Source organism: Crotalus tigris, unplaced genomic scaffold, assembly GCF_016545835.1.
Source record: "Crotalus tigris isolate CLP2741 ecotype Arizona unplaced genomic scaffold, ASM1654583v1 scf7180000017628.32516253702:7417878, whole genome shotgun sequence".
Classification (NCBI taxonomy): domain Eukaryota; kingdom Metazoa; phylum Chordata; class Lepidosauria; order Squamata; family Viperidae; genus Crotalus; species Crotalus tigris.
The window spans coordinates 7,078,639-7,105,040 of NW_024096523.1; positions in this window are offsets into that span (position 1 = coordinate 7,078,639).

Consider the following 26,402-nt stretch of genomic DNA (forward strand, 5'->3'; position numbering starts at 1 on the left):
CCCTCACTTACTTCACATATCTGGCTTGGTGGACTCTGTGTGGGGGGGGGATGCCATGAGCAGCTTGAGAGTCAACATTACCTGTGCAATGCCATCCAGCCCCCAGCCTGCCCGGTTTCGGCAGGCAGCGGGGCGCTTTCCTCATAGCGCCAAGAGGCTGAACCAGGTGGCACAAATCCAAAAAGAAGCACGATGCCGTCCAGCCCCCAGCCTGCCCGGTTTTGGCAGGCAGTGGGGCGCTCTCCTCACAGCACCAAGAGATTGAGCCAGGCGGTGCGAAGCTCACCAGCTTTGCACCTTGCTGCCTGCTGAAACTGGGTATTGCACTTCTCATCAGATTCGTGCAACCTGGCTTGCTCTTGGCGCTGTGAGGAGAGCGCCCCACTGCCTGCTGAAACCTTGCAGGCTGGGGGCTGGGCGGCCTTGTGTTTCTTTTTGAATTTGCTCAGCCCGGCTCAGCCTCTTGATGCTGTGAGGAGAGTGCCCTGCTGCCTGCTGAACCCCCTCCCCCAGAACCCATCAAGCTGGATATGTGAAGTAGGCGAGGGCCATTTGCTGGCTACTTCCAGGCGATGGTGCATTTCTTCATTTCTCACAAAGGGTGACACCTCTTCAGCATGCACCCAGAGGGTGGGGCCAATGTAGCAGGGGCTGGTTCCTTGCTGTTTCCAGATGGCCTTGTGGAGCTAAGACTGAATGTGTTTGAGCATAGATGGCCACCAGAAAATTGTACATTGACTCCTGACCAGCCTGGACCAGGGCCAAGGCAGTGGAGGCCATTCCCTCACTGTTTCCAGGATGGCATTGCGGGCCACATGAAACCAGTTCGCGGGCCGCATCCAGCCCCCGGGCCTTGTGTTTGACATGTCTGATATAGCATGACAGGACCATATTGCAAATCACTGCCATTAAAGGAATCGAAGTTGGGTGGGGCAATGAACGGAAGAAGAACACTAGGAGATTATTTTTTTTCTTCTCCTATTAAAATGACCTGTTCAGCCACAACAAAATACTTAAGTGAGTAAAACATGAGTGTCAACGAGGTGGAATTTCAGGACCCTGGACAGCTCAGAGCACTCTAGCTTACATTCTCTTTCTTATTCTTGATCATAGGATCTGGGGCAACTATTTTCAGGGTAGATAAAATTATCAGACGGGTCCTCGAAGGTGAGCATTATCACTGGCAATAAAATTAGCCTTTCTTTCTGTTCATTCATTCATCCATCCATCCATGTGTCTTCAAGTCATTGGTGACTCCCAGTGATAGTTTGGATTAGTTCTTCTAGTTTTCTTGGCAAGATTTTTCAGAAGTGGCTGACCATTTCTTTTTTCCCTAGGGCTAAGAGAAAGGGTGAATGGCCAATTTCACCCAGCTGGATTTTCGTGTCTAATTCGAGATTAGAACAGAGTCTCCTGATGATTGGCCCAAAGTCACCCAGACAGCTTTCATGCCTAAGGCAGCATAGAATTCGCCATCACCTGGTGACTGGCCCAAAGTCACCCAGCTGGATTTGTGCCTGAGATGAGACTAGAATTCACAGTATCCTGATTTCTAGCCTGATAACAATAGCAGCAGCAATAGAACTTAGACTTATATACCACTTCACAGTGCTTCACAGCCCTCCCTAAGCAATTTACAAAATCAGCCTATTGCCCCCAACAATCTGAATCCTTATTTTACTGACTTCGGAAGAATGGAAGGCTGAGTCAACCTTGAACCAGTGAGAATCAAACTGCTAGCAGTCAGCAGAATTAGCCTGAAATACTGCATTCTAACCATTGTGCCACCACAGCTCTGATGCCTTAATCATCACACCAAACTGGTTCTCAGCATTTTTTCCATTTATTTGAAAAGAAAAAGAAAATCAGTAAAATAGTAAATAAAAATACACATTGCAGCCATGCTGGTAGACAGATTACAGTTTGCATTCTCCACAGTATACCATATCTAGTTTTGTTCCAGGGCATAGCAGGTGTTATCCATTTCTCCCCTCTCCTCTCTCTCACACATACCGATTGGAGAATGTTCAAAGAGAATTCTGCCAGTTAGCCTTCTATTACAAGGATAGGAAAATATCTAAGAAAAATATCTCCAAGTTTTTTCAGGAAAAGGGATTCCTGGCTCTGGCTTGGAATGAGATAGATCTGGGGTGGGGGTGGGGTGGTGTTCTTCTACAGAATGGAAAGCTTAGACTCTAACCATGTAACATTCACTAGGAAAAGAGAAGCTCAGGGGAGAAATAATAGCTGCCTTCAAATATCTGGAAAGCTGTTGTGTGGAAGATTGAGGATTTTTTCCTCCTATTATTGTAAAGAAAAGTCTAGAATTAATACATACAAAATATAAGAGAGTGGGGTAGCATACAACATTTCTCTCTCTTCACGTTGTATCCTTATAACATCCCTGAAAAGTAGATTAGATTGACTCAAAGCACCATTGGCTAAGAAGTGTTTTAAAATTGGATCACCCTAATATGGGACTGTCAACAAAATTACCAAATTTCACTGATGCTTTGGCATGCAGTGTGATATATGTGCATTGGAGATGCAGTTGCTAAAGTGCCAATGGCTTGCATACTGGGAAAACTGCACATCTTTCATTCCCTAAATTAGATTTCTAATTTACCCAAATACCCAGTGAGTTTATTCACCCCATGCTTCTCCACATGCTTATCACTGAAGTGGGTTAGAAAAATATGTGAACATCCAGATGGTGCATGCAAAGCAGTGGAAGAGAAAACAGAAGAAACCTGAAGAGTTCACCTGATCATAAGTGTTGTTCTCCAAATGTCTGGAAGTCTCTTTGGTTTCCAGTTGCACCTCCCTGCTTTGCTGGTAGGAAGAAAGAAGGAAACTGTTGAAGATATGGAAGATAATGATAGTTGAATAAAACCTTGCTTTAGGATAGCACAACTGGTTTGTTTGTTTTTGTTTTTATTTTTTTTTATTCAAATACAAATAATACAAACATAATACACATAAATCTAAATAAAAACAATATAAAAATACAAATATTACAGTGCACCCCCCACCGGAGACCATTTTTATTACCTATATTTCTTCTTATATAACAACTAACAATATACAATATATTTCAATTGTGCCCTCATCCCCTCCAAAACAGCATATATTCTTGGGTAGGTTTATTCCCTTTGCCTTCCACTAACACTGTTTTTATAAAACACTGTTTTTATTACAATATTTCATTGTAATCATTTACTCTAATCATCCCTTTTTTAAATTTAATTTCTGTTGTTAATTTATCATTTATTGGCATATTCCATATTCCATTATACCACTCATTTCTTTGAATAACCCAATTCCGTCTCCAATATTTAGCCATCACTAATCTAGCTGCCTTTATCAAATTTACAATCAATTCCTTTTTTTTTTTTTTTGCACAACTGGTTTGCAGACAAACCAAACCAAACTCCCCAGGGCTGTCCTCTCTTAGATGCCATTTCCAAGCAAATCCAGAGCAATGGCAACCCTGTCAACTTCCAAGACATTAGAAAGGACTCCATTAACTTAGTCTGTCATCTCCTATCCTGGCTTGTGGTGGGGTAACTCGCTCCAACAGTCTACATCCCTGACAAGGATGCTGATTGGGGAAGGAAACTTATTACTTAAGGGAACACTGTGACATGCAGCATTGATGTTGCATAATGAAATCTCACCCTGCCTTTCTCATCCTGCATCACTGTTGAAATAAACAAGGAAGATTTAACCCTGCACTTCCTTTTATAACGGATCTGTAGGGAAATCTGCTGAAATAAAATGGATATTTAGATCCACTGTTTCTACAGACCTGGCAAGGAGCCTTTTATTAAAAGAGTTCAGGGCTGTGCAGAGGACTAAAAATGCATGAAGAATGGAATCTAACCCATTAGACCAGGGATGGGCAACTATGGTAACTTTACGAGCTGTGGCCTTCAATTCCCAGAATTCCTGAGTCAGCAATGCTGGTTCGGGAATTTTGGGAGTTGAAGTTCACAGGTCACAAAGTTGTCATGGTTGCCCATCTCTGCATTTAGACTAATCCCTCTAAAACTGATTATTAGCAATTATCAGTAGGATGTTTTATCAGAGCTTAATATCTACAAACAATGCAGTATGGAAACCCAGTTTCTGGAGAACAACTGTAAGAGACAACAGTTGCAACACTGCTGTTCCTGTGGTCCTTCCAGAAGGATTTAGTTTACCCCTGCAAAATAGAGGATAGGAAGCTGGACTAGCTAATCTTTTCCTTCAATCAAGATAGCATGTTCTTGTGTTCTTCCTTCTTGATGTTCTACTCAAAGTGTAAAATGTATGTTCATGTAGAGTTTGTACTGATGCAGTTTCTTTGCAAGAAGTATCAGCAGAAAGTCACCTGAACTATGTGGCACAAGGTTGCTTGAAATGGTCATTCTGAAGCTATAAGAAAAGTGTGAAAACTCCTGATTCAAATGATACTACAAGCAATAAAGAGAGACTTATCAGCAGGAAGGGAAGCTTGGTTATGGAAACCTACTTGGCATAAGAAGAAACCCAGAATAAGACTGAAAAAAGTGAAAGTTAAAGTTTTATGTAATGGACTAAAGGCAACTTAGAATTATGGATTGATTTAAGGACTAAGATTATGAGTTAGATCTAAGAGTAACAGGTGACTAATGGAAGATATATAAAGTTTATCTATATGAAAATTACTATCGCTAACAAAATGATCTATTTGTTTGATGCTCAATGAATTGAAATAATTTAAGGTTTGATGCTATCCTGTCAGCTTAAAGAGATTGATTGATGGATTAGATAGGTCTAGGATAGATCAATATTTTAGCTTAAAAAGGAGATATTTTTAGGTAATGGATTAAAGGTAATCTAGAATTATGGGTTGATTTTAGGATTAAGATTGTGAGTTAGAAATAAGAGAAAAAGGGGTGATTAATGGAAATATATATTAAATTTTTTTTTAGGACAATAGGGTTACCTGTAAGAAAACTATTATGTAATGTTAAATTAATCTAATAAGATGATTTGATTGTTTGATAACATGGATGTTATTAGTTATGACAATTAACTGGATGTACTTTGAATTCTGTTTAATAGATTGAAATGACTTAAGGTTTGATTTTTTTCTGTCAGCTTAGAGAGATTGATTAATTGATGGACTAGATACATATAGGATAGATTAATATTTTATTTTAATTAAGGGATATTAGTGGAAGAAGAATTAAATAAGATTTATGATAAAATCAAGGAACTAGAATATATTTGGAAGGGATACCTGAATTGATAATATTTGTACCTAAAGCTAATTTGATTATGGTAGTGTAAATTTCTAAAGCTTTAAAATCAGGTATAGGTTGAATAAATTTAAGCTAGAATTGGACTATTTTAAATAAATTATGTTACCTAAGGGAAAAAGAGAGGGAATACTAGATGTGTTGACTGAATTATGTATATATGTTTTGTCTTTGGATGTTTGACTACCCTAACACCACGGTGTGTCTTGAGCATTTTGTTTTAAAAAACTAAAAAGCTCACATCTATTGGTTTCTAAACCTGCGGGAGAAGCAAGACTTATAAAGTTTTGGGAGCAACCCTCAAGGGTAAAATTGCTGTCTGAAGAAATGGAAAATGGGAAATCTCAGTCTGAGGGGCTTCAACAAGCTGAGAGGAAGGGGCGGAGGACAACTTGTGCAACATATAATAGTAAAGAAAAAGACCAACAAGACCACCAAAAAGAAGGAGTTTAAGGAATCTGCACATGTATTGGCTTCTGAGCAGGCGGGATAGTCAGGATTTATAATTTCGGAGCAACCTTTAAGGGCAGATCTCAAAGCATTTCTTTGGAGCCTTATGGATAAGAGAGACTGATAAGGATGGAGATCGAATGAAAATTTTACATGGTCAATCGAGACTGATAAGGACTGTGGTTTTTGTGGATGGAACTTACTATTGGTAAAGATTTAAATGTTTAATGTGTCTATTGTGGATGGAATTTATTATTGGTAAAGATTTAAATGTGTATAAGGGAATTTTAATGTTTTAAGTTTTAAGTAATGTTTAAATTTGTGTTTTGGAGGGAGTTTATAAAGAATGATGGATAATAATATAAGTATGATATGAAAAGGTTTGGAGTATATTATAATGTGTTCAATGTTTGGGTTTTTTTAATTATTATTATTATTATTAAGATGGAATTTGTTAATGGTAAAGATTTTAATGCGTATAAGGGGATTCTAATGTTTTAAGTTTTAAGTAATGTTTAAATTTGTGCTTTGGAGAGAGTATAATTTGTTTAATTAAATGTATTCAGATTTGCCTATGCTTTATATTAGATTTTATATTGTAGGTATAGATGTTTAAACAAAGTAATGTTTAAATTTGTGTTTTGGAGGGAGTTTATATAGAATGATGGATAACATTATAAGCATATTAGAAAATGTTTAGAGTATATTATACTGTGTTTAATGATTGTAATTATTACTTTTTAGAAAAGATAATCTATTTAATTTAAGGTATCTAGATTTGTTTAGGATTTATATGTCTTTTAAGTTTTTCTTTTCTTTTTCTGGAAAATTTTAATTAAGCCTGTACTCAACTCTGGGAAGGTTGGGGGAGGGTTTGGGAGGTTTGGGGAGGTGGGGGAGGGTAAGGGAGGGTGGGGGGGGGGGTCTGGGGAGGGGATTTGTTTTGTAAAATTTAAAAAAATTTTCAATTAAAAAAAAAACTAAAAAACCAATAAAATTTCTTCCACAAAAGAAAAGTGTGAAAACTCCAAGAATTCATGTTGTTTAGATAAACTAAATTGTAAGAAAACAGGAATTGCCTGATGAATTGAGCCAATGACGTATTTATAATCCCTGTGTTTTGCATCATACTACAAGCAAGATATTGCTGCTAAACTCCTTGAAATATTACTTTGCTGATGCCTCAGGGCATCTACTCAAAGTTGTCAGCTTTTTTTGGGGGGGGGGGAAGCCTGGGAACCTTTTGTAGCTGTTCTATTTTACTAGCTCACTGCTTGGAGTAGTGGCACTTAATGTTTTCCCTCCACATATCTGAAGAGCAGAGACTCAATAAGTGCCCTGGGGCTCTGAGACAGAATGGGGTGATCCTGAAGGAAGAAATAACAAACAGATTCAGTGTTCTTTCCCTAAGGCAGCCAAGTTTCCTATGCTAGATTATTGTGTATGTATCAGTAGATTAATAAATAGGCCTGTCAAATACATTGCAAATCCTCAGTTTCAATAAAGTTATGGCTTTATGGTTATCCTAATCTTAGCTATCATCATCCTTTCCCTCTAGCATTTAGGAAGGGTTCCATAAACAAATATCTTAACAGCTAACATGTATAGATGAATTACGGCATTGGGAAATGGTAGAGTGGTTTCTCCTATTTTCTTCTTTGCTGTGGCAGATTTGACATGAGATTGAAAAGCAACTGAAGATTAGGTCAGCCTCATGGTGCCAGAAACAATGTATCTTCTGGTTTAATAAGAAAGTTAGCTTTGATGGTTGAAGAAAGACTGCAGAAGAGATTGTGGAAAAGTCTGCTTGAGTTCTGCAAAGTAACATTCCTATATAGACCAGTTTATATATATTTCTTTTTACAAACCTGTAATCTCTTTTATCAAGGTGGAGTTGGGGCAGCTGAGCATTTACTGGCTGGATGCCCTTCCTGATGCCTATATGAAGTTTGTAGCACATATTTTCACTTGGCTCCCTGATACAGAAACATCTGTCACTACCTAGATTGAACTCTTCACCTTCCGAGTGAGAGGTGAGCATTTTCATCTGTAGGCCACCGCACTGCTCATATAGACCACCATATTAAGCACACCTAAATCACTTTGGCATAGCAGTAATATTTCAGTGCAGCTCTGTGTGTGAGAGAGAGACAGAGAGAGAGAGAGAGGAGGAGAGAAGGAGGGAGAAGGAGATGAAGAGAGCATACCAAAGTGTTGAAGGAATTACTTTCAGGCAGGATTTTCCAATTTCAGGTTACTACATGAAATGGTATAGATCAGTGGTTCTCAACCTGTGGGTCGGGACCCCATTTGGGGTCGAATGACCATTTCACGGGGGTCACCAAACCATGCTGTCCGCCATTTTTTTCCCTTTTCCCTAGCTGTCCTACTCCCTCTTATTGGTGGCCACACCCACTTGGGGGTCACCACAACATGGGGAACTGTATTATGGGGTCACAGCATTAGAAAGGTTGAGAATCACTGGTATAGATGAATCTAGTATTTCATTCTTCTTCTATGCCCGGTACTGAAAAACAGCTATAATCTGCTATATCATAGATGAAATTTTTCCTTGCCCACCAATTGTCAACAGAAAATGAACATCAGCACAAGTTCACCAGTTCACCCATCCCTCCTTTCTTTTACCATAAACTAATGGTGTATCCTTAGTAAAAATAGGGTATGAAGTTCAAAATGAATGCTTGAAGGCTTAGATTCAAGGTTTTGGAGTGAGAAGTGAGAAGCAAAAGATCTAGCAAGTTCTCAACCCACCAAGCAAATCTGTAGAAGAGCAGGCAGAGCTGAAGGGCAGAGTCATGTGCTTTAGCAGCTTAGAGTTGTTACATTGCCACAAATAAGTCCTGAATTCTGTTGACCATTATCTGGCAACAATTTAGTGTTGAACTTTAGTTGACTAGATTCTTGTGTGTAGGTTTGAATAAATCTATGCTGTAGTCTAATGGATGATCCTAATTCTTTGCACCTGACAAAGTCTTTTTTATCTTCCTGTTCAGGGGTGAATCCTGAAATGGCTAATTATTATATGCAGAAAATTGCTCCTTTAATAACTTACCCCAAGATCAAAACTGCCCAGTGCCAACCTTGAAAACTGCTGATAGCTAATAAGGTCCACCTCAAAGAACACCAATAATAGCAAATTGTATTTCCCCTTTTCCATTTATTAGCTTTGGTTTGAACAAGACATTCCAGTTTTCAACCCGTGTTCTTAAGCAACATACGTCAGTTTGTCATTCTAATGTTGAATAGTTTCCCCACTTCTAATTGCTATATTTGGATTTGAGACTACATCTTGCCAAAAACATGGTCTATTTAAATGGGTGGCAATGAACCCATCTTTGATTCTTCAGAAGCTTCTCTGTAACTAACCGCATTTCACTCGGTTTTCCCATTGACACAGAGAAGCAAAGAAATGACCTTTGAATAAATATCTCACTAAATTACAGGAGAAATGTGCTGACTGGAGAAGGCAGAAACTCATTAGGCAAATACTGAGTGATGATGGAATATAAGAGACAGATGAATGGTAGAGGATCAGGTGTGGGTCAGGAGCCACAGGAAATATGTGGGGTGGGAGAAAAGCCAACAGATGGAAGAAACAGATGAAACTGAAAACATCAAGAATCAGCAAGCGTCATTTCTTCTATTGGGCTAAACACATTCATTACATCAGGGATTTCTGTGTGTACCCATTCAGAAAATCTTACTGTTTCTAAGAGGCTGCTGCTTGATGTGGAAAAAAATGTGATGGATGGATGTGCATATCATGTCCATGTCAATTTCTCAAATGTTCATGCATAGATCTGCTCCATTCTGTTTCTACATTAATCTGCAATGTTTTACAAATGTCTGAACACACATACTGTACAGATTTTTCTAGACTAGAGAAAAAAATAGTTCTAATGAGCATCTAGTTCATCATACTAGAGTACTGTGCAACCTGATATAGTCTGCCACATACTAATCTTTCTGCTATCCTACATTCATGTAATGCTCCTGCACGTCCTACTTTATTTTGTTTAAACATTTGTTTTTATATGTAGTTACACATGCACACACACACATGACAACCTGTGTCCTACTTGGTCATTGTTTCAGAGATATTTCCTTACCTAAACAGAGAAACAGAATGACCATGGTGGGCAAAAAGGAAGTGGGATTGGAGGCGACTTCCGACTTTCTGCTGGCTTCTCCATTGAGTTTCCTTCTGGGAAGCTGGCAGGGAGCATGAAAAATCTCCCCTCCCCTCCCCTTCCCACCCCTTCCCTTCCCTCCCCTTTCTTCATCCTTCCTGAAGTCAAGTAAATGGTGGTTGCTAGGTGGGTGAGGGAGCAAGGGATTGCAAGACTGACTGGGAAATTGTCCCAGAACATTGAAAATAAAGACCACATGACTGCAGCAGCAGCCAGTAACACTGAAGCAGCCACAACTTCCCCAAATTTCATTCCCTTGGGAATCATGTGTCCTGGAATTCGAGCATATTCTGTAAATTATCCCATTTGAGCTACCTTGGTTCAAAAACTGTTGCCCTAGGACACACTAGTTAAAGACCATGACAATGAGAGTTTTAGTAGTATATAGATACATTTTTTAGCTTTTAGAAATTATTATTTTAGACTCTGGTGTATCTTTTGTGTCTTTTTTTAATTGTCTGTACTCCGCTTATGTTGATTTGATGAGCATAATAAATGTTTGATTGGATTGGATATATTTTTATGCATTTTTATATTATGCATGCAAAAATTGAAGTTTTGATTCAAAGGCACTTTTAATCTCCAAATCAAATTTGCTTTAGAATCAGTTTTAATGATCCAATCTGATTGAATCAATGATATGAATCAAATTGCTAATTCAGATTGTATCAGAGCCAATCCACATATTCTTAATCTTGATATCTACCATGCAGAATTTGGAAAATCTTGTAATCCAAGGGATAACTATGTTCTGATCTGCATATTTATCTAAAGAATATAGATGAGACTAGGTTGTTTTTTTTTCCCTTATAAGCAAATAAGCAGTACTGAATTTCACATCCTACTTGATTTCAGTCTACTTAGTTGATTTGTAGAAATCAGATATGGATATAGCTTGAGGGGTAACGTCCTGATTTCCTATCAGTTTTAGCAGAACCAAGCTTATTGTCCTTGGATAATGTAAGTAGGAAACTGATTCTACCCCTAATATATTCCTTAACTGACTTGGATATATGCTGAAGTTCAGAGCCTCTAGAGAATATGATATCAATTATTTTTTTGCTATGGATTGTGGGAGTCACGACCATTCTATGTCTTGCGACTTAAGTAGAAATACACTCTTACACCATCAAAGCAATCAATTGAGGGGAACTGTCAGTTGTAGCAGTGCACACTTGGCAATGTATCAGTCTGAAATATGGTTTACTTCACAGAGGCATGCTAATTTAGCACATCACCATATCCTTCTTTGAACAATGAATCCTTCTCCCCTCTGACTGTGTCAAGTCTATCACATCAGCTTAATGGAGCATCATCAACTTATTCTCAATGAGGCACTTAATCGAAGGAACATTTATAGCACTGGGGTTGCTAGGCATACTTTATGACGGCTCTTTATCCAGGAGATGTCATTGCACATTTAGCTCTTCGTTAGGATAGATTGATATTATGCAAAGACTCCCTGAGCCCTCCCTTTCACCATGGTGCAAATGAGTGTGTGTGATTCTCACAGTAAGAAAAAAAAAGGAGGCAGCTGGAAAAACAAGGACAGGGTGAGAGACCATGAATTTTGCTTGCAGATGGCCCCAATTTTTGGGCTGAAGCTGTAGATCTGTGTTGCTCCTGAGCAACACCCCCAGTCAGGAGCAACCAGAACAGCTCTGAGAATGGATCAGATAGGTTTCTTTATTGTTGATCACCAGTTTACAAGAATCTCACAAGTCTTCTCTTGGGAAAGTAGATATATTACCTAAGGGCTTGATTTCAAATGTTTCTTCTAAGTTGAAATGTCTTATAACCTCCCCCTCCCCAACTGGAACCTCCTCTCCTTCAGCTGAAGGCAGAACAAGAAACAGTGGATGTAAACTAATCAAGGAGAGAACCAACCTAGAAGTAAGGAGACAGCGAGAACAATTAATCCATGGAATGGCTTGCCTTAAGAAGTTGTGGTTGCTCCATCATTAGATGTTTTTAAGACGAGATTGGACAGCCATTTGTCTGAAATGGTATAGAACCTCCTGTTTGACCAGGAGATTGGACTAGAAGACACCCAAAGTCCCTTCTATCTCTGTTATTGTGATAGCTAGTGGTTTCACCACAACTATTAAGATTACTATTCTGCCTGTTAAGTGAATGTTATTCTTAACAAACAGTAATTGGAGTCACATAATAGAAGATTCCCAATGCACTGACTTTGGTTTTGAAGACACAAGACCACACTAACATGTCTGAGTATGAGAGGGGGACAGAGAAGGAGAGAACTGGTGCTTTGAATTAAAAATAATTACTTGTGTCTTACATTTTTGGCTCAAGCATTCCTTTTTTCAGATGCTATTTACTTCCACAATTAGAGGAAATTGAGAACTTGGTTTTGGGCTGGTTTTTTTTTTTTTTTTTTTAAAAAAAAAGATTTTGGCTGAGTTCTTCAGCATACTCCCACAAAACTGTTTGGAAAAGTTTGCTAGCTTTGGCTTAGAACTAGAAAAATATATATCAAGTTTTCCTTTATTCCTCTCAAATCTTACTTTCATTCTTCCATTCTTGTTTTGTTTTCTTTCCTCTTTCAAATTATTTTCTAATTTTGCTTGCATTCAAAATTCTGGGGACCTTAACCAATCTGAAATAATTCTAGCTTCAGTTGGATAAAATTTCAGATGTTATCTTATTTAACAGAGCCATTTCTGTTGTTTATGTAGAGTGGAGACAATATATAAGAAGAAAAGCTTTGTTTTATCTGAGAGTTCTCTTATTTTGTCACAGCAGTTAAGATTATATTAATAGATTCTGATTTCATGGAAACTATATGTTTAAAGAAATGGGATTTTTAACAAGCAAGATCCTCCTGATAATAATATGGTAATTCAGTGTACAGAATTGTACTTGGAAGTAATTTGGGGGTTTGTAACATACAGGCTGTATATGAAATATTACTTAAAAGATTATTATTTTATTCAAAAGTTAATGGAAGACTGCTTGCTCAGTTGGTGACTATGGGAAGGTAATAAGAGGTAGAGCTAAGTTTTTCCTTCTAAACCTTTTCCTCAATAAACCTTCTTGCAAAAATGGGGAAGTAAAACCTGGTGCATATAATGTTGCTGTTGTGTGAGCTACACTGGTTGTCGGTTCGTTTCTGGTCCAGTTCAAGATGTTGGCTATTACCTTTAAAGCCCTGTATTGCATGAGACTAGGTTCTTTTCTTTGATTAAAGCAACTAATTTGATCACCTCTGCTAGCTCCATGAGTTTTCTGTGGAAATTAGCATAAGTTTCCATGCAGCATTCTTGCTGAAGTCAGTATATAACAGAATAATAGAGTAGGAAAGGACCTTGGAAGTCTTCTAGTCCAGCCCCTTGTTCCTGACTAGGAAACCCAATGCCATTTCAGATAAATGTTGTCCAATCTCTTCTTAAAGACTCACAACTTCTGGAGGCAAGTTGTTCCATGATTACTTATTCTTACTGTCAGCAAATTTCTCCTCAGTTCTAGGTTGGTTCTCTCCTTGCTTAGTTTCCATCCAATGCTTCTTATCCTGCCTTCAGGTGCTTTGGAGAATAGCTTGACTCTCTCTTCTTTGTGGCAACCCCTGAGATATTGGAACACTGCTATCATGTCATCCCTAGTCCTTCTCTTCAGGGCACCACCTGGAAGGTAAGAAGAGGTGGATGAGTACACATTCACTCTGGCAGACAGTTCTGTGGACCCGCCTCCTGGCTTCCCAGGGTGTCAGTGGTAGAATGCCCGCACCAGTTGCGGTGCGTGGACATCCTCCCTCTTCACCCACGATGCCTCTGAGAGGGGGTACCCCTTCCACCTAACCAGATATTGCACCCATTCATGATGGGCTGGGAGTCCAAGATCTCCTGTAGTTCATAGTACTCCCCAGAGACCGGCCCTGGTGCTTTGCCCATGGGCATATTTGGGGAATCCCTGACCAGTTTCAGTAGACTGCTGTGAAAGATTGCACAACTGACTGTGCAATTGACATCATGCCGGGTGCCAAGCTGCCTAAGCCCCAGATGTACGCAATGACGCCCAGGGAGATGGAAGAGCTGCATTGCTACATCAACCAGAATCTGGCCCTGGGATTCATCCAACCAGCCCGTTCGCAGATAGCCACTCTGGTCCTGTTCAAGGAAAAGAAAGACGGCTTGCTCCACCTCTGTGTGGACGTCCGGGGGATTAACGGGGTTTGTGTGGAACACATGTATCCCCTTCCTCTGATGAAAGATCTACTGGCCCATTTGGGCAAGGACGTGTGTTCATGGAACTAGATCTGTGGGAGGCATACTAAAGAGTCCGCATTAGGCAGGAGGATGAATGGAAGACAGCGTTTAACTGCCCACTTGGTAGTTATCAATTCCGGGTAATGCCGTTTGGTCTGCAGGAGGCCTCCATGGTATTCATGCAACTGATTAACCAGGTATTGCATGAACACCTATACCGCAGGGTTTTAGTCTATCTGAATGATATCCTGATTTATACCACTACCTTGGAGGGCATCACATCCACCTGGTCCGGCAGGTGCTAAGGAAGCTGCTCAACGCCCACCTGTTCATGAAGCTCTCCAAGTGTGAATTCCACCGGACTCGCCTTGACTATCTGGGCTACAGGATATCAGGGGATGGCATAGAAATGGCCCCCACAAGGTGAAAGCAGTGCTGGAATGGCAGGTGCCCTGAACCCATTGGCAGCTACAAAGCTTCCTGGGGTTTGCCAATTTCTATCGTCAATTTATCCCCTTGTTTGCAGTGGTGGCCCTACCCCTGATGGACCTGCTACGCACAAGGCATACAGTGATCAAGCCGCGCCCCGGGCAGCCGCTGGTGTGGACCCTGTCCTGTTAGAAAACTTTTGAGGATCTAAAAGCCTTATTCGCAAGAGAGCTGGTTTTGCTCCACCCAGACCCCGAAAATCCATTTGTAGTGCAAGCTGACACCAGTGATGTTGCCGTGGGAGCAGTTCTACTCCAACAAAATGGCCAGGGGGTGCTACACCATGTGCCTATACATCGAGGAAGTTCACGGCCACCGAGCAGGCATGGGCCATATGGGAGAAGGAGGTGTTCATGGTACGGTGGGTGCTCTCAACATGGCGGCATTTGTTAGAAGGGGCAAAGGAGCCATTCGAGGTATGGACGGACCACAAGAACCTCAAAGTACTGCAAACACCAAGGTGCCTGTCACCAAAACACGTCTGGTGGACACAGTATTTCCGCCGCTTCTGCTTCACATTGAGGTACGTACCGGGAGGAAAGAACTTCTTGGCCGATACTTTATCGTGCATGCCCCAGTACAATAGTAAGCAGGAGGAGGTGGTGCAAGCAATCATGCCTCCATACCAACAAGGCGCAGCTCAGGCAGTTCCTTGTACTGTGGTGGGCAATCTGGTCCAGGAGCTACGAACAGCAGTCCGAGGTGACCCATGGGTGAGGGACCATCCAGGCCTATTGACAAGGTGGGAGGGGCTGGCCTGGAAAGCAGACAAATTGTATGTCCCAGAGGTCCTGAGGCAGACAGTCCTCCGACGGTGCCATGATACAAAACAGGTGGAGCATTTTGGCTTCCTGAAAACCCTGCATTTGGTAAGGCACCAATTCTGGTGGCTCCAGGTGAAGGTGGATGTGGAAGCCCATGTTAAGAGCTGCCATGTATGTGCCACCCTGAAGCCCTGAACAGGAAAGCCTTTACGGTTACTGCAAAAGGTGGCGGACCCAACTTGGCCATGGGAGGACATCGCCATGGACTTTGTGGTTGAGTTGCCAGAGAGCTGTGGCCACACCATCTGGACCATTATTGACCTTTTCTCCAAGCAGGCCCACTTCATCCCATGTAAGGGGCTACCATCCCCCGGCGGTTGGCTAGACTGTTCATCATGCACATGTACTGTCTTCACGGAGTGCCCCGGCCAATTATTTCAGACTGGGGGGGTGCAGTTCACGGCATGATTCTGGTGTGAATTCCTCCAGTACATAGGGTCGTCCCAGGGCCTCAGCTTGGTGTATCACCCCAGCACCAATGGAGCGGCTGAACGTGTGAACGCCATGGTGGAGTGCTACCTGCGAAGCTACATGTCCTATCAGCAAATGGACTGGGTTGACCTGTTACCATTTGTGGAAGTAGCTTATAACAACGCAGAGCACAGCAGCACTGGGTTTGCTCACTTTCAGGTGGTGCATGGGGTAGACTTTGTCCTTATCCCTGAGTGGCCTCAGGGGACCCCCTTACCATGTTCACCCCAGTTCCTGCAACTGTTCTTCATATGTTTTAGCCTCCAGTCTTTGTTTCTCTTCTCTGCACTCTTTCCAGAGTCTCAATATCCTTTTTATAATTCCAGATTTATTTTCATGTTCCCATGTTCCTAAAAGGAAAGTCTTTGGTTTCATAGGATTCTCTTTCAGCCTGAGCATAGGACTCTTTGGCCATTTCTAAAATGCATAGGCTGTCCTTTTCACCAAATTCATTGGAAACATCTTTCTGCCTAGCTATGGTACAGAAACATCTTATAACCATATTCAAAGCAAAGTCTGTACGATGAACCCCATACTGGTCAGTGATTTTTTTGGGGTGAGATTAGACACCAACTGTGCATGTATTCTGTTGAATTTATATAGGCAGGCTTTCTCAAATATTACTGTAGAATCCAGTTCTCAGATTTTTGCAGTAGGTTTCTTTGTTTGATCCTGCAGGTTAGTTTTACAAACTCGTCTTGATCTTAATAATGGAAGAAAACCTATGGATAGTTCTATCACCAAGAACAAAAATGCCAAATAGAAATACTCTTCACAAAGGTTACTTTCAAATATTTCTCTACATTGGTTATTGGCTCATAATGTGCTAGAAAATATCCACACTGTTGGGGAAGAAATGGAAGAGAGGAGAACAATGGAAAATCACAGCACTGAAAAATGTTGAGCTGTTGTATTTTATGTTCTACAGTCCCCTTGAGACAAAACCTCACTGACTTTGCAGATCTATCTTCTCCCAGGAGTAGTTGCTGTGGAGAGTATACAAGGTTGCTGTTTCAGAAACAGTATGCCTTACATGACAATATGTCTTCTGTTAGATAGTAATTGATGCTGAAGAAATTGCATTAGACTTCAAACTGTTCTCTGGGGATGAGGGAACAACTATGACTTGAGCACTGGAGAATTTGCCCAAATGCAGAGTGAAATGGTATCTGCTGCAGGTTTCCATGTCATTTCTTGATATTAATAGTAATTGTTAAACTATAGTGAAGATAATTGACAAAAAAAAATCTGATAATGGACAATCATTTTTCTCCTACCCTTTTTAACATATAGGTTCATTTCCTCTCTTCCCAGACACTGCCTAGTTAGCTATCCAATCAATCATTCATTCATTCAGCCAACCATTCTCCACTTAACCCATTCATCTAGTGATTTGTCCATTCATCTATGCATCTCCTCAGAATTCTTATACATGGTTAGGTTGTCTGGAGAATTTGTATTGCTGATCCATGCATCTAGAGCAGGGGTGTCAAACTGCCGGCCTGTGGGCTGGTTTCATCATACCGGAGCCGCGCCCACCCCATTGCCGGCAATGGGGAAAAAGCTCCGATACATCGCACGATGTCATGTGACGTCGCGAGTTTGACATGCCTGAGCTAGAGGATGCTCAAGGATTAGGGAAAAACTCAGATAGTGGGACACAGATGGTTCTCCAGATGAAGATTAAGAGCAGCGTCTGTGCAATTTGGGAAATTATCACTTACATATTTTACTTGTTCTTTTCTTTATTAAATAGTTAAGAGAAAGGATGGCGTAAGTTTATTTATTTATTGGATCCCCTCATGCGAGCAGCATGGTGGTCTAGAGGTGTAGCTCTCACCTCACAATCCGGAAGCTTTAAGTTCAATACTAGGTACTAGCAGATATTTCTCTCTCCCAGAGAAAATATCCGCTGTGAGTTCCATGTAGGTGTCAGGAACGGCATCCAGCCAGTAAATGCTCAGCTCCATTCAGTTGCCCTGACTCCCCCCCAGTGCAAGGGATTTCAGGATTTATAAAAGAAAAAAAATTGGATTCCTTCAAGTCATTGTTGACTCCTTGCAACTAGTCCCTGCAGTTTTCTTGGCAAGATTTTGGAAGTGGTTTGCCATTGCCTGCTTCCTAGGGCTGATTTACAATTTGTCCTCTATCACACCACCTTCTGGACTCATAACTCTATGCCATGTTGTGATGCATGTCACATCTCTTGTGTAGATATATTGCAGGCACAGTTGAATGAGGTGGGGCTTACATCACAAAACATTATCCACCACCTTGCTGATTTTAATCCATCACCACCCCAAATACTACTGAATCTCTCTACTTTATTGTTGCTTAAAAAGATAAACAGGTAATGCATGAGACCTCTGCTTGGAAACATTAGACTAGGAAGAATATATGGTTTTTTTCTGAAAAAATGCTATGTTTTTGAACTGCCCTTTCCTATTGCTGATGGGTGCAATGAAAAGAAAGGGAGATTGCAGTTTCACACAAATGTGTTTGAACTTTCAGCACAATATCCCTTGAACCACAATGCTTGTGTTGAGCTCCTCCTTTTAGAGAATATCTCTCCTCCCCAAAGTAATCTTTTTGACCTTTCTGAAAGACTGCAGTTGACATTTGCTTTAGCACCATGGTTTGTATTCCATGGCCTATCTCTAATGGAAATAACTTCACAAATTGGTTTTATTATATTTTGCCCCAAAGGATAGTACTTGGAGGAACAACTTTCATTGAGACACCTGGAAAGAGCAGTTTCATTTCAAGAATGAAACTAGCTCAAGCTCAGATATGGCATTTTTAAAACAAACTTTAATCAGTTTGAAATACTTCTTCTTTCTGGGTACATAACAGAATAGACATTTCTATTGGGGAGGTAAGAACTGAAAATGTCTGTAGTTGTCCCTGGAGAATAACTTTTCATTATTGATGTGGAAAGTGGAAAATAAAATAGACTATTATGCTTTTTTATCTTCAGGGAATCTTTCTCTTTCTTCTCTTCCCTCCCCCCTCCCCCCACTACTTCCTTAAAAAAATATATGAAAAACATTTGAATGCAGGGAATCATTTACAGACAATGAGGAGAAGTCAATCCAGGAAAAAAAGCAGACACCTTTATTTACAATGTGACTTGCATTGTGTTCCTTGCACATTTTTTTTTCTTCTCTTTGACCTAGTCAAGAGAAGGGCAAGTCTCATGCCTCAGTTGCCACCATGATTCGCCCTTTTTCATTGGATTGAAAACCACAAATCTTTTCTTTTCAAATGAAAGGACTGGTTTGTTTGGTTTTGATTAATTTCAGGGTAATAAAATGGTCTCATTTAGACTAGACTTTGCCAAATTAGGGTCTTCCTGATGTGTTAAATGATAAGAGAGTGATTTTTTATAAGGCATTTGGTATGGGGTACAAGTGTGTGTGTGCACATTTCTGGACAGAGAGCTCTGATGTTGTTCCTGAGATCTGTTGGAGCTATTCACCCAATAAAGGAGTCATAGCCCAAAGTACTTCAACCATCACTGGGACCACTTTGGCCAGATAGAGAGATAAAGATTGCATATGTTTGTGTGTTTATATCCATGCACAGAGAGATTCATATGTGTATTTGTTTATTTACATCCATATCTATTGGGAAATGCCCACTCAGGCAGAGAGGAGGAATTGAGCAGGGAATTAATCTTGAATTGTTGGGCAGAGATATTCAAGACTGACACCCCTCACCTAAGCTCCATAGAATTTTATCTACCTGTTCCCAAGCAAGCAATCTGAGAGATTCCTGTCTTATGGGCAGAATATAACAATGTAGTTTGTTTGCATTCTACACACATGGATTTGGTCTCTTGCACCTGACAATAGCCACTCTTTTTAGTGTTCCATTTAAGGAAGGCATGTTATCATTTGTAATATGAGAGAGAGAGAAAGAGAGAGAGAGAGAGAGAGAGAGAGAGAGAGAGAGAGAGAGAGAGAGAGAGAGAGAGAACACACACTTAAAAAACAGTTCTGCAGTAGCGATTAGATCAGGACAGGTTGATTATAACCTGTCACATTTACAAGCTAATGAAATTTCATCAAGAGGGCATGATGGACCAACATTTCCCTGAGAAATGTTTTAAGGCCTTTCCTCTGAACTCCCAACTTTGATCATCTGCTGATGAGGTTTTTTTTAGTCCCTGCCAAGCTAAAGTAAAGCTTATATCCATTCCTGAAGGCTTCCTCTCCCCTGCAGACCAGATATATTAGGAAGTGAGTTGTGGGATTGTCAAAATCTATTCAGAGTTTATGGTTCCATCAGGATGGAATGACTGTGATATCACACATCAGAGAAGAAACCTTTCTCTATTTCCTACCTTGATTTTTTTTTTCACATCTGCATTTAAAACATATCAGTCCAACAAAGTTCTTCAACCTATCCTCTGGGAATATATGACTTGTGTGGAATTTCAGCAGAACTGGTGGGGGATCATGTGGCAATATAGAAGCCCTTTTTTCAAGTCAAATAGTTTTCTTCATCCTGGACAGAATATATGAATCCCTAAATTCCCTGACCACTATTGGTCATAATTGGTGACTATCTATCATTTAGAAGTCAGCTATGTCGCATTGACTCCAAGTAAGAACTGAATCCTGGATACACAAACACAATGGGTCCATGGGGGCAGAGGGCTCAAAATCAGCAAGATGGTGCTGATTGCAATTCAAGCCTTGCTCCTTTTGTTGTTGTTCAATTACTAAGTCGTGTCTGACTCTTTGGGACTTCATGGACCACAGGACACCAGTCCTACCTGTCTTCTACTGTCTCCTGGAGTTTGCTGAATTCATGTTCATTGCATTGATGACATTATTTAATCATCCCATCTTCTGCTGTCCCCTTATCCTTTTGCCTTCAATTTTTCCCAGCATCAGGGTCTTTCCCAATGAATCCTCTCTTCTCATTAGATATTTGTGTTTCAGCTTCAGTATCTGTCCTTCTAAAGAACAGTCGGGATTGATATCCTTTAGGATCGACTGATTTGATCTCCTTGAAGTCTTCTCCAGCACCACAATTCTAAAGCATCCATTCTTCAGCATTCAACTTCCTTTATGATCCTTTTGTTCTGTGTTCATAAGAAAGAGGGAGAGGACTTGCCTTGCAATGCTTAGGCTTTGTATCAACAATATTCATGTTTAAGATTTTGGAACCTTCCAGATTCTTCACACGTCAGATCAGAGGTACATTTCATCAAATAAGGTGGTATTTTTGTTCTTGGAGTTTTGTTTTTTACCAAAGGGTTCCATTTTGGCACTGTCCTTTTCCTCTGAAGATTAGGAAGAAGGAATGGCATCATTGCAACATTGACAAAAATGACAAGATTTTCAATACCAAAGCAAAATCTCTGTCAGAATCCAATTATATTTCATCTCTAGTTATCAATTAAAGAAAACCCCACTTCTACCTTCCCTGGATTCTGTCATACGATGAAGGGAAGGGGGTGAACAAAGGTGCTTTATGGCTCTCACTTCCTTCAGTATACTTCAAAGAGACTGAATATGGGTAGCACCTAAAAGGCCTAATCATAACAAAGGGGGCTATTACCTTTCATGTAGTTTTCTCTGAAGTCTCCATCCAGTCGGCAGTAAGAAAAAGGGGTGGAAATGTAATGCCTGAGACTGTCGCTGGAAGTAGGGGGTGATTGGGTGGGGCTACTGGGAAACCCCTTAAAAGCTTGAATGGGAGAGCTTGGACCCCAAGTCCTGTCTAGAACGCCTGCAACCATTTTCTCTTAATAAAGGATGCCTGTTGGAAGAATTATTCCAAGAGTTCTGTCTTCTTAAGATGCAAAGTGGGGTGGGTCCTTACATTAGACAGGACTTGCAAAATTAATCCACCTGGAAGGGAGACCCTTGCCGGGGGGATTTTGCAAAAAATTACCATGTCAGACAATGGAGCAAGAAAGGGGGAAAACTCCCTGGAAAGAGAGCCACTGACCCAATTGGAACCTTGCCAGATGTTGGGATCCGAGAGGTCAGATTCCTCAGGAGAAGAAGTGATGGAGACACGGGACCACAAGCCTTGCTGGTCAATGGGCGTTGGAAAGAAAAGTGAGTGGGGAAAGAAACCTGCAGCCCCAGGGACATCTGCTGATCCAGTAATCCCCGCCCCCTACTGAACCACAGATGGCGATCTGGACAGAAGACACTACCACCAAGAACAGAGGCACCAATCCATTCCAAGACGTCCGCCGTTGGAGGTGAAATTCAAAGGGGAGCCAACACGCTTGGGGTTTTTCCTAACCCAAGTCCTCAACTACATGGAGGAATATGGGCAGGACATCCCCAGTGACAAAGCCCGCATCCGGATCGTGCAATCTGCCCTGGACGGACCGGCTGCAGATTGGGTGGTGAACTTGCACGACTCCATGCCCCAGAACTCAACGACTTCAACCGTTTCATGTCCTCTCTGAGAAGACGATTTGAAGACCCCCTGGCTGATCGCAAAGCCCGTGAAAGGATAAAAACGATGAGGCAAGGCAAACGCCCGGTGGCTGAATATACACAAGAATTCCGGGCCATTGCCAGCAAACTGAACTGGCCAGAAGACATCCTCCTTAGTCATTTCAAAGATGGACTAAATTATGACCTATATGATGCTTGCCTGCCCCGAGGGGACCCACACCAACTTGAGGAATGGTACATCTTGGCAGAGGAAGCAGAGATCGACATATTGAAGAGACACCGCCGAGGAAAACAATGGAGCCTCCCCCCTCCTGAGTTGACACACGAACCAGTGAAAACATTGGCTACAGCCAAGAAGCAAATGGGGTGTTTCAAGTGCGGAAGAGAAGGGCATCAAACTGTAGAATGCCGCTCCAAAGCCCCCCAGCACAACCCAGACAGATCCCCAATCAGCAAATCCGGAAAGTCTTCAGCTAAGCCAAAAGAAATTGCCATGAAAATGATAGAAATTGCGGAACTCCCCACCCCTGCTCATCAGGGGGAAAGAACTCCAGCCTACACCGCAGGGCGTATGGACGCCTCAGATGACAGCTCGGAGGGCAAACCCCTGGTAAGTGGATGCATCGCACCCATCTTCAAGACAGTGACTATATTAATTCCCCCCATGGCCGAAGCCGTGAAGGTGAAAGCCTTAATAGACTCTGGCTGCACCCGCTGCCTCATTAGCCCGATGCTAGTGAGGAATCTGGGCATTTCATTGAGGAGACTGGAACAACCAATCTCCTTTGGCCAGTTAGATGGATCCATAGCGGGGGGGGTGCCAGCTACCCTAGCCACTCTACCAATACACCTCTCCCTGGGCAAACATGAGGAGGACATAACGTTTGTGGTGACCCCAGGCATGGAATGCCCAATGATCCTTGGGATGGAATGGTTAAAAAAATGGAACCCCTGGGTTAATTGGAGGATGACAGAAATCAAATTCCCGAAGGGGGACCCTATGGACTTAAAACCCCAAGGGGGACTACAAGAACCAAGAACAGAAAAAGCATCCATGGGAGAGGAAAAGGGACTAACAGAAATACCAGAGGAATACAGAGACCTTGCTGAAGTTTTCAGTGAGGAGAGGGCGAATGAGCTTCCCCCCCACCGACCCACAGACTGTGCCATTGAATTCAAGCCTGGGACAAAACTCTTGAAGCCCAGATTATACTCCATGAGCCCAAAGGAGAAGGAGGAAATGGAAACCTAGAGAGAGGGTTCATTGAACCAGCCAAGCCTAAAGTGGCTGCCCCGGTCCTCTTTAGAGAGAAGAAGGATGGTTCTTTACGCTTATGTGTGGATTATAGGGCCCTGAATACGATCAGTGAAAGCAACCTTGTCAGAGCAGTTTTAAAGAAACTGCGAGCCGCCCACCTATATGCCAAACTCTCAAAATGCGAATTCCACCAGGAAAGGATAGACTACTTAGGTTATTGCATATCCCCACAGGGCATTGAAATGGACCCAGAGAAGGTCAGAGCAGTATTAGATTGGGCACCACCCCGCACAAGAAAGCAACTACAAAGTTTCCTGGGTTTTGCAAACTTTTACCACCAATTCATCCCCTCATTTGCCCAGATAGCCTTGCCCCTCACTAACTTACTAAAAATGAAGGGAGCATCCTCAGTAAAACCTAGCCAGCCACTACCATAGACAATGAGTGCCAAGCAGCGTTTGAGAGACTAAAGAGACTTTTTTCTGCCGAACCAGTACTAAGGCACCCAGACATGGACAAGCCCTTCGTAATACAGGCAGATGCAAGTGATGTGGCAGTGGGTGCTGTTCTATTACAAGAAAACGATGATGGAGTATTGCAACCCTGTGCATATACATCCAAGAGACTCACAGAAACAGAACAGTGCTGGCCCATATGGGAGAAGGAGGCATACAGGATACGTTGGTCATTACTCACGTGGCGACAGTTCCTGGAAGGCAACAAAATCCCCTTCCAGGTGTGGACTGATCACAGAAATTTGGAAGCCCTAAAAACGCCCAGGAAACTCAATCCCAAACAAGCCCGCTGGTCCCAGCATTTTCACCAGTTCCAATTTAAGCTCAAACATTTGCTGGGGAAAAAGAACTTCCTGGCAGATCTCGCATGCCCCAATATAACAGCGCACGAGTCACAGACTCTAAACCAATGATGGCAGAGTCACGACTGGCAGCACCAGTAACCACAAGAACCCAAGCTAAATTTAAACCACAACTGGACAGCCAAACTGGAACTGAATTCAGAAAATGTTTGGAAACGAATGGTTCCAGAAAAACAAAAATGTGTGCACAATGAGAGATGGGTTGCCTTGGGTAGGGGAAAAGTTATATATACCAACAACCCAAAGAGTTAGTTTCATGCAGCTTTGCCATGACACAAAATCAGCAGGGCATTTTGGATTTGTAAAAACTTTACACTTAATTAAACAGCAATTTTGGTGGCCATCAATAAAAAAGGACATAGAAAGTTATGTGGCCAGCTGCCCAAAATGTGCGACTGCAAAGAGGTTGCAAGGGAAATCGCCAGGACTATTACAACCAGTGGCAAATCCCTCAGCCCCCTGGAGGGAAATAGCCATGGATTTTATAGTGGAATTGCCAGAAAGCAATGGGAACACTGTTGTCTGGACGGTCACGGACTTGTTTTCCAAACAGGTGCATTTTATCCCTTGCCAAAAGATTCCCACCAGAAAAGCCTTAGCAAAACTTTTCATCCAGCACATTTATAGATTGCATGGGGCACCCCAACGCATCATCTCTGACAGGGGGGTGCAATTTACATCTGCATTTTGGAAGGAATTTTTTTTTATTATTGAATTTTTTTTAAAATTTTACAAAAAAAAAAAAGATTCCCCTCCCCAAAGTCTCCCAACCCACCCCAACCCTCCCCCAACCTTCCCAGAGCTGAATACAGGCTCAGTTACAACTTAAAAAAAATTTTTTTTAAACACTGTATACCATAAACAATTAATTACAATAATTAAACAAATTATAAAATACTTTAAGACCAATATATAAAAAGCAAAAAAAATTATGATTACAATCATTAGACACATTATAAAATACTCTGAACATTTTCTAATGTCATACTTATATTATTTAAAATTTATCCATCATTCTTTATAAACACCCTCAAAAACACACATACAAATATTACTTATAACATTGAAATTCCCTTATACATATTTAAAACAAAATATTCCTTTAAATGCTCCTTAGATATCTAAACATACGCTACCTATCTAAAATTTTCATTCAATCTCCATAATATCATACTTATATTATATAAAATCTAATCTCTTCCTCTTTCTTTATCATCAAACACAAAAATAAACATATAAATGTTAGTTATACCATTAAAACAAGATACTCTTTTGAATACTCCTTAAATTACTAAACTTAAACTTCTTATCTAAAGTTTTCATTCGATCTCCATAATCTTTCTCTCCTCTTTACCAATAACCAATTCCATCCACAGTGAACTGTAATCTATCAATAACCTGAAAACAATCTATACATTCTTTATCAATCTCTCTTATCCAAAAACCTTGAGAGAAGTGCTTGGAATTCTGCCCTTAAAGGTTGCTCCAAAAAGTTTATAGATCTTGCTTCTCCCGCAGACTCAGAAACAAATACTTGTGAGGCTTCCTTAACCTCCTTCTTCTGTTGCTCCTTTTCTTTGCGTTTATGTGATACACGAGTTATCCTCTGCTCCTTCATCTCAACTTGTTGAGGCCCCTCAGTCTGAGATTTCCCAATTTTCATCAATATAGGCTCTTCAGTCTGCAATTCTACCTTCTTCTCTTCCAAAGCGATAGGTGGCGATGAACATACCCCCAGGACCGAAGTGTAAAACTCTTTTGCTTTGAAAACAGTATTAAGTCTATAACGTGTCCCCAGATAGTTCACCACCATTCCAGTTGGGACATCCCATCTGAACAACATTTGCCTCTTTTTAAGTTCATCTGCTAAAAAAGCAAACTCC